We start from the raw sequence: 10,574 nt of genomic DNA, 5'->3' as shown, positions 1-10,574 counted from the left end.
TGAATCTTGCTAAAATATCTAGGGGCAAACTAGTCCATCAAATTTGGCAATAATAGAGGCTGATCAAGACTAATCTAAACCCCAAAATTCGGAATTAACACTTAGGGCCTAGGGGCAAAATGGTAATTTTTCACTCCCGGTCCGAAATTCCATTTTTCTATTAAATTGATCCCAAATATAATTGGCCACATAAATATGACGTCGTCCTTGCAAAATAGTCGCGTACGTCCGTGAAATTCGACACCCAAGTCCGGACTCAATTCCACGATCAATTTCGCTCAAATGCGATTTTAGTGTCTCTCACTAACGGGCGGCTGTTTAGGGGTTACGTGTATTGACCTAGGGTTACTTGAGTCGTGACAGTCTCGATTCCCAAGAGAACACGAGGATTTTATCACTAGTTCCGGAGGTCGCGATCGTTCGGAATAAGTTCGGGATTGTTCGCCACGTGTACTCTCGGTAGTGCGGAATCACCCGCGTTTCAATCGTACATCGTTGGCCCAAACCAAATCCGTCACCCTCCTTGGATCTGCCCACATTGGCCCAAAATATTTCCTCGTCATTTTTCGGAATCGGAATCGATTCGCGGTCGAGTTCTTGGGTCCACGTACCGTTTTCCTAGTTAGCCATTCCCTATTGGTCAGTATCTCGAGAATGATCAGTTCCGAGCGAGACTTACTAAAACGAAATGAGAAATAACCATCCATTTCATTGATCACAAAAGTGGGTCGAATTCAGGATGTTACAATTCTTCCCCCCTTACAAAAATTTCGTCCTCGAAATTTACAACCCAAATCCGACTACTCAAACAAACGGGGGTATTGACGTCCCATTGATTCTTCACTTTCCCAGGTGGCACCTTCTGTCCCGTGATACTCCCAAACAACTTTGACCAACGGGATCGTCTTATTCCTTAAAACCTACTCCTTCCTGTCCTCGATTCGCACCGGTCTCTCCACGTACGACACCCTGTCATCCACGTCTATTACTTCATGATTCAGCATGTGGGTCGGATCTGGTTCGTACTTCCTTAACATTGACACGTGGAAGACGTTATGAACTTGCGATAAATTCGGCGGCAAGGCGAGACGATAAGCCAACGTTCCAATCCTCTCTAAAATCTCGAACAGACCTATATACCTTGGACTCAGCTTTTCTTTCTTGCCAAACCGAGACAGTCCTCTCATCGGTGAGATCTTAAGGAATACGTGGTCACCAACCTGAAATTCCAACGGTCTACGCCTTCGGTCCGCATAACTCTTCTTACGGCTCTGTGCTGTCTTTAGCCTTTCCCGGATAATCTTTACTGTTTCTATCGACTGTTGAACCAACTCTGGACCCGTTACACTTCTTTCTCCCACTCATCCCAACACAACGGTGTTCTACACGCTCTGCCATAAAAGCGCTTCAAACGGTGCCATCCCAATACTCTGCTGAAAGCTGTTGTTGTAGGCAAATTCAACCAAATGCAACTGCTCTTCCCACTTGCCCTGAAAATCTAGCACACATGCTCTCAGCATATCCTCTAAGGTCTGGATAGTCCTTTCAGATTGGCCATCTGTCTGTAGATGATAAGCCGTACTGAACTGCAACTTTGTTCCTAGGGCCACTTGCAGACTTTTCCAAAAATTAGCAGTAAACCGGGGATCACGGTCCGAAGTGATCGTTACCAGTACTCCATGCAGTCGGACAATCTGACGCACATACAATTCCGCATACCTTTCCAACTCGAAGTCCTTTCACACTGCCAGGAAGTGCGCTGACTTAGTCAGCCTATCCACTATCACCCAAATAGAATCGTATCCCCTCTGGCTTCTTGGTAATCCCGTGACGAAATTCATCGTAAATATGCTCCCATTTCCATTCTGGAATTTCCAACGGCTGCAACATTCCACCAGGTTTACAATGTTGTGTCTTCACTTGTTGGCACGTCAAATACTTGGCCACATGTTTGGCCACATCTACCTTCATTCCATTCCACCAATAATGCTGTCGAAGGTTCTGGTATATCTTCGTGCTGCCCGGGTGAATGCTATAATTGCTCATATGAGCTTCCGATAAAATATCTTCCTTAAGTCCCAAATTGTCGGGCACGCACAAACGTCCCCGAAACTTCAGAATTCCATCCTCGGACACTTGGAAGTCCGGTTTCCTCTTAGTGCCATCCATCTCCAAAATCTTCTGAATCTCAGGGTTCGTAGACTGCAACGCCTTAATATTGGTTTGCACCTCCGGTTCAATCCTTAACGTCGCCACCAAACTGGAGAGGTGTCCTATCTCGAATTTAAACTCTGAGTCTCGCGCTCCTTCCAATAAAATCCACTCTTTGACTATTAATTGCGCGATGCTCGACTTCCGGCTTAGGGCATCCGCTACCCGATTGGCTTTTCCAGGATGATACAAAGTGTCACAGTCATAGTCCTTCAGCAACTCCATCCAACGACGCTGTCTCATATTTAGCTCCTTTTGAGAAAACAAATACTTGAGACTTTGGTGATCCATGTAAATCTGGAACCTTTTTCCACATAAATAGTGCCTCCAAATCTTAAGCGTGAAAATGATTGCTGCCAATTCCAAGTCGTGAGTCGAGTAGTTCATCTCATGAGGCCTTAACTGACGCGATGCATAAGCAACCACCCTTCCATATTGCATTAGCACGCATCCCAATCCCTTAAGCGAAACATCGCTATAAATCTCGTATCCTCCCGGTCCTGAAGGGATTGTTAGCACTGGCGCAGTCGTCAATCTCTGTTTCAATTCCTGAAAACTCTCTTCGCACTTTTCCGTCCATTCAAACTTCGTCTCCTTCTTAAGTAACCTTGTCAATGGAGTGGCTATCGCTGAGAATCTTTCCATGAATCGACGATAGTACCCTGCCAGACCTAAAAAGCTTCGAACCTCAGTAACTGTCGTCAGTCTCGGCCAATCCATCACTGCTTCAATCTTTGCCGGATCTACGGAGATTCCTTCTTCGGAAATTATATGTCCAAGAAACGCCACTCGGTTAAGCCAAAACTCGCACTTGCTAAACTTAGCATACAGTGCATGCTCTCTTAACGTTCGCAGGACCTTTTCCAAGTGTACCTCATGTTCCTCAGAACTCTTTGAATACACCAAAATATCATCTATGAAGATGATGACGAACTGATCGAAAAACTCCTTGAATACCCGATTCATTAAGTCCATGAAAGCAGCAGGGGCATTAGTCAGCCCAAACGGCATTACCGTGAATTCATAGTGCCCATGCCTCGTCCTGAATGCCGTCTTAGGGATATCCTCCTTTTGGATCCTCAACTGATGATATCATGTCCTCAAGTCAATCTTAGAGAATACCGAGGCTCCTTGTGACTGATCGAACATGTCGTCAATCCTTGGGAGGGGATACTTATTTTTTATTGTCACCTGATTCAGCTGGCGGTAGTCGATACATAGCCTCAACGACCCATCTTTCTTTCTTGCGAACAAGATTGGCGCTCCCCATGGAGACGTACTTGGTCGAATAAAACCCTTGTCCAGTAGTTCCTGCATCTGAACCTTTAATTCTTTCAACTCCGACAACGACATCCTATAAGGCGGCTTCGAGATTGGCTCAGTCCCAAGGGCCAACTCGATAACAAACTCCACTTCTCTTTCTGGTGGCAATCCCGGCAATTCCTGGGGAAAGACATCGGGAAAGTTGCACACCACTGCTATATCCTTTAGCCGCACTTCTTCTGCCGTCGAATCAACCACACTTGCTAGGCAACCTTAACACCCCTCATCCAACAACTTGGTTGCTTCTATTGATGAAACCCAAGGGATCGAGGTTCCTCCTCGACTCCCTACAAACTCGAATCTAGGGTGTCCAGCCGGACTTAAGTGAATCACCTTGCTACTGCAATCCATCACAGCATTCTGTTTGACTAACCAATCCATGCCCACAATCACATCAAAATCATACATTGTCAAAACAGCCAAATCTATCTTGCTTTCTACGCCACCTATTACTATTTTACAGTCCGGGCACCCTAACGATATGCATACCTTATCCATTAATGGCGTAGTCACATATAACCGCACTTCTAACAAAACGGGTTTTATAACGTTCTATCTCTCCATCTGCAGATATTTTCTTCTTGAACACCCACTTGCAACCAATTGCCTTTCGATCAGTAGGTAGTTTGACCCGACTCCACGTTCCGTTCTTGTCTAGTGAGTCCATCTCTTGTTTCATGGCTTTCTCTCACTATTTGGCATCCTCCGCACTTCTTGCTTCTTTAACAATACTTGGATCATCATCTATAACAGTCAGAGCATAATTCTCATTGCTGACAAATAGGGTATACCTCTCAGGTGGTTTTCTCATCCGTGTGGACTTCTTAAGATCGATTCAGGTGGTGCTTCAACTTCAGACTCAGTTTCAAAATCTACTACGTCATCCGCCTCGTCAGGCTCATCAGCTTCGAAATTTGAATTTTCTGTTCTAGCTATTGTAGCCTCTATCTCTTCCTTCAAATCAACATCTAACTCAACCGTCTGTGATTTTTCAGGAGCATGGCGAATAATATGATTTGTCGTAGATTTTCTGAACACCACATCTCTGTTGTAGATGATACATTTAGTATCAGGATTCCATAGATTATACCCTTTGACACCATCCTTGTATGCAATGAAGGTACACTTCTTTGACTTGATCTCAAGCTTGTTCTTCTTTTCCTTTGGCACATTTACATATGCTTCATTACCAAACACTCTAACATGGGATATGTTTGGCTTCTTTTCAAACAATGCCTCAAACGGTGTCTGATCCTTCAAAGCTGATATGAAAGACCTGTTTTTCAGATAATACACGGTAGCTACTGCTTCCGCCCAAAATTCAGCTGCTAAGCCTGCACCACTTAGCATACTTCTTGCATTTTCCATGAGAGACCGATTAAGCATCTCTGCCACCCCATTTTGCTGAGGTATATAAGGCGTTGTCTTCTGCCTGACAATGCCATTGGTCGCGCAGAATTGATCGAATTTCGTTGAACAGAATTCTCCTTCGTTATCAGTCCGTAAAACTTTGATTTTTCTATCAAACTGATTTTCCACCAAAGCTTTGAACTCGCGAAATTTTTCAAGCACATCATTTTTCCTTTACAGAAAATATATCCACACATAGCTAGAAAAATCATCGGTAAAAGAAACATAATACCTTGATTTTCCAAATGATGCTACAGGTGCAGGCCCGAAGACGTCATCATGGATCAAATCTAGAATCCCTTTCGCTCTCCCTCCTATGGATTCAAAAGATACCCGATTATGTTTTCCATATAAACAATGTTCACAAAATCCGAAATCCATTGAACAGCTTGGAATTCCATTTACCATCTTCTTTGAGGTAAGGGTCATCAGCCCTTTTTCACCGATATGACCCAATCTCCGATGCCATAGCATCGAAAGATCTTCTTCCACCTACTCTGAGATATAACTCTCACCGCCGATCACTGTGCTTCCCAATAACTTCCACAATTTTCCATATCATTTGCCTCTAGCGATCACTATAGATCCACGGGTTAGCTTGCATGAATATTTGTCGTTAGTGAATGTAATGCTAGCATCTGCCATAGTTCCCATAGAAATAAGATTCCTCATAAGACCAGGTATATGTATCACATCCGAAAGATTCTTGATTGTCCCATCTTTCATCTTCAGCTTCACCTTTCTGCGACCAACAATATCAAGCGCCGTGTCATCCCCATTCGCACTATACCTCCTTGATATGGCTCATCATAACAAAACCAATCTCTATGAGGCGTCATGTGGAAAGACGCTCCAGTATCAATTATCCATGCATTACAGTCACCTTATGATGTATTACAGACGAGAAACATGTCTCCTGTGCCACTGTCATCATCCTTCTTTGCACTAGAGGATGATGCCTCATCTTGCTTCTCTGGACCTATACTTTTGGTTATGCAATATTTCTTCAAGTGTCTAGACTTTTTACACTTCCAACACGTTATTTCCGATCGATCTCGGATTTTAGATTTTCCTCTGGACTTATTCCTACCATAAAATCTGGATTTGGATCGTTCACTGCTCCTTCCTCTTACGAAAAGAGCCTCTTGCGTTGCACTATCAGAACCAGCTCTTCTCATCTCCTCAGACAATAGAGTAGCTACAATGCCTTCAAAGGATAATGCACTAACACCAGTGCCAATCGAAATAATTATATGTTCCCATAAATTCGGCAGTGAACATAACAAAGTACATGCTTTATCTTCCTCATCTAGATTGATATCGATCGATGCAAGTTGCTCGTAAATAGTATTAAACTCGTTTAAGTGTGCAGAAAAAAAATCACCTTCGCTTATCCGCAAGTTGTACAATCGCTTCCGCATAAAGAGTTTGTTTATGAGTGACTTGCTCTGATAAAGGTTTTCCAGCTTCGTCCAGAGGTCCTTCGCCGTTTTCTCATAGGTCACGTTCACCAGGACACTAACCGCAAGGCATAACTAGATTAGGCTTCGCGCCCTCCAATTGCTGCTATTCCAAGCCTTCAATTCATCGGACGTGGACTCGGTCTCCTTTGCCTTCTCCTTGGATTTTTCCTTGGGTTTATCTTCTTCGATCACGTGCCATAGATCTCTATCTACGAGCAAAGCCTCCATCTTCAATTTCCATAACTCGAAACCCTTTCTTCTGAACTTTCTACTTCAATTCCTCATTGACTAGCCGATGACATCTTCCCAAGATTCGATTTTTCGGATCTCTCTTCGCCAAGGAACCGTAACCTTAAACCTGGCTCTGATACCAGTTATTGGGATTCACCGCACAATCACAAAGAAATAGAAAGTAAAAATGAGAAAGAGAATCGAGACACAAGGTTTTTATCCTGGTTCACATTTAAACTAGGGCTACGTCCAGCAGAGGATTCCACTATAATTAGCACCTCGCACCTCTATATTACATATCTTAATTACAAGAGAATGAGACTATATATGGGCAATAGTTTGATTCAAAATAGGAAATCTCTTTCTAGGAAACCTGTTCTAATTAGGAAACCTACTCCAATTAAGAAACCATTTAATTAAGAAATCTATTCAAAATAGGAAACCTAATTGAATTAGAAAACTTTCTTTTTCCAGGCTCATACTATAAAAGCCCTCTTGTGGCTTAGGACTGCCGCTCCCGTGAACCTTGCCCACTCATTGGAGAATGGGACTCTCGTGCCTTCTTGTCGATGGGGAGTATGAACCACACCCCAACAACCATCATGCCTCCGATCCGTTAGCGACACCAACCCCCTTGCCCACTCGACTAATTAGGTGCCTCTCTATCTATACCTCTGTGCTGAGGTTACGCTTAGTTGCTGTGACGGTCACGACCTGTAGATTTGGGATCGCTCGCCCTCGCAAGCCCCGATCTATGGTCACTCAAGGCTAGTGGCCTCCATAGCCGCAATGGTAGGTTTGGCTCATTATCTTCATTGAATTGAGAGCCAGGGAGAGAAAGAAGGACCTATGGCCATGGAGGTTCCAACCTCTGATGGTGGTCACCCGCCTCTCGCAACCTTAGGTCTATGGTCATGCAACGCCGACCACCTCCTAAGGGAGTGTGCGTTGTTCGATCCAGCTCATCCAATTGAGAGTACCCATAAGTAGCTAGCCAAAAATGGATTCTCTAGAAACCCATTAAGACCCAATCTAAATGAACTTTAATTGTAAACTACTTTCACCCAGCGCTTTAAATGTTTGAACTACCCACAAGCAACCTAGTCCCAAAAATATAAGTCAAATAATGCCTGCATGACTCATTTTAACACCTTGACCAACCACTATTACCACCATCTTCAACGACGAATACACGTTCAACTACCATCGCCATCATTCCCGACGACCTTTGTGTGTCCAACCGCCGTTCCGCCTCCAATCTCTCTCTCTCTCTCTCTCTCTCTCTTCGTGAAAGTTGACTGGTTGCAAGTTGCCTACCTTATAATTTACATGTGACAATTGATTTAAGGACCATATTGAATCATGATTTAAAAGTTGTAGGACCAGGGAAAAAGAATTAAAAATTGCCATTGTACGGTGAGGTAAAGTTCGCAAATTTTTAGTGTTGCTCCCAAAAAAATATTGATATTGGTTATGCTTTCATCGATTCTGAATACGTAATTTCGTGTGTTACCTATTCCAAACCCGATAATCGTTCCTTTCACTTTCCCAAAATGGCTCTTGTTGAAGGTTATTTCGGTAAAGGCACACAAGTGATTATCACCGATTCATCCATTACGATCCCTCTCTCTCCTTATGACCACTAGGGATGATCAGTTCCCGGTCCGGTTCGATTCCGGTCTAATGGAACTGGTCACTTAGGGTTTAATTTATATTTTACTAATTTTTGTAAATGAATTTTTGTCAATGAAGTTCACTTAGGATTTAGTTAATATTTTACTAATTTTTGTCATTGAATTTATGTCAATGAAGTTCGCTAAGGGTTTAGTTCACATTTTACTAATTTTTTAAAGAAATAAAAAAATTAAAAGAAGTATATGTAGTTGGTCTAGTCGGCCTGGTTCAGTCCGGTCCCCCCTTGGAACCGGATCAAAACTCCCCGGAACCAGACCAAACCGACCAGTTCGATCCTGTACGGGTGGTTCCCGATTTGGACGGTCTGTTTTGCACACCCCTAATGACCACTCATCCCACATTCTTCTCCTAATTTGCACACTTACAAAACAAACCGTACTCATTTAAGCTCTAAAGATGCAATGTTATGAATAGGCTTGGTGGACGGAATCAAAATCTTACAATGAAATCGAAATTTCGAAGTCGATGGATCCAAGTCGAGGCTATAAAGTTACGGACTAAAAGCTTTTCATTATCCCGACGATATGATGTCGAGCTACACACATAAAATCGAAGTCGATTATGTGTTGTTCGAGGGGACTCTCTTCACTAAGTCTAGCATGTTTTCATGAGTTTTCCATGCTAACTAAGATATTGCCAGTGCACATAGTTTAGATGCAGTTGACATGATCACTCGGTCTCATACATATTGCAATGGATCAAGGTGTGTGAAAATATGAATAAAAAAATTATTCTGTTAAATGAGGAGGATACTTAGGGTGTGAATGAAATCATTTCTCTTTCCCGACCCTATTTCTCTTTTCCGAATAAGTTTCTGAGCAAAAAGTAGCGTTTGATAATGATGCGAAATTTATGTTCCCGCCGCCCGGTGAGTAGTGGTGGTGGGCAAACGGCCAGCAAGCGGCAGTGGTGGGAAGTCGACGGGGGGCGGCCGGCAAGTGGTGGTGGCGAGCTGACAATCGGTGAGCGAGCAGCGGCGGACAGCCGGCGAGTGGCTGGCGGGCGGTTGATGGGCGATGGTGGACGGCTGGCGAGTGGCGGCGGCAGTGAACGGCCAGTGGGCGGTGGTGGCGGGCGGCAATGGTGAGCAATAAAAGAGAGTTGTTATTTTTGTTTCTATTCCAAAAATATAAAAATAAAATATTTTAACCTCTCATTTCTTTTCCAAATCTATTTCTAGGCCAAAATTTATCTCAGAAAAAAAAATGAAATTAGTTTAACAAATAGATTTCTATTGCAAACATGTTCCGGTGAATAAAAAAATAGAAAAACAAGGAAATAGAATGGTTATCGTTCGCGCCTTTAGAATGATATATCATGGTGCATGAGTCACAACAAAGTAAGCTCTTAATTGAACGAATTAGTTCAAATGGATCTTTCTGTTTAAGCGAAAGAATTTTCTTCTAATTATTTTATGAACTTTCAAAGTGTCTTTTGGATGAATTATAGGGGAGAATAATATTTGAAAGTAGGGAAAAAGTCCCCAAAACCCTCAAACTATGCCCACATGAAATCATTTACCCCTTTGACCAAAAAAAGAAAAAGAAAACATTTATCCCGAACTTTTTTTTGTGACATAAAAAATCCAAAATTATACCTACCGTGGCACATTAACCCTAAACTTTTTTCTTGTGTCATAAAAAACCCTAAACTTGTACCTATGCGACACATTTATCCTAGATGAATTTTCAGCCAAAATAACGTCATTTTATTTCACTTAAGCCATGTGTACACGTTACTTTCCGGTGTCTATGTAGGCAGATTTTTAAAGATTCTCGTTAATAAAACTTTGACGCAGGGTAAATGTGCTACACAGGTACAAGTTTGAGAATTTTAGTGTCACAGAAAAAACTGTAAGGTAAATATGTCATATGAGCATAGTTTAGGATTTTAGTGGCTTTTGCCCTTGAAAGTAAGCCATAAAATTTTGGGTTAATACCATGAAAAACCCAAAAATGGTACATTTGTAATGAATTTATTTTGAACTAATTTTTTGACTACCAAAAACCCCAAAGTGATACACCTGTGATAAATTAACCCTCAATTAATATTTTGACCACCAAAAATCCCAAACCGGTACACTTGTGATAAATTTACTCTCCGTTAAATTGGATTAATATCATGAAAAATCACAAATTGATAAACTTGTGACAAACGGAGAGGGTAAAACCTTAAGCTGGTGCATTTGTCAACTGCTACGTGCCATCCAATTTAGGAATTTGACAGAAAAATTTAACGGAA

Source organism: Syzygium oleosum, unplaced genomic scaffold, assembly GCF_021117445.2.
Source record: "Syzygium oleosum isolate NSW1041296 unplaced genomic scaffold, Sole_v2.1 Sole_v2.01, whole genome shotgun sequence".
NCBI classification, from domain to species: domain Eukaryota; kingdom Viridiplantae; phylum Streptophyta; class Magnoliopsida; order Myrtales; family Myrtaceae; genus Syzygium; species Syzygium oleosum.
The sequence above is the reverse complement of the archived record's forward strand: the minus strand, read 5'-3'. Positions refer to the sequence as shown.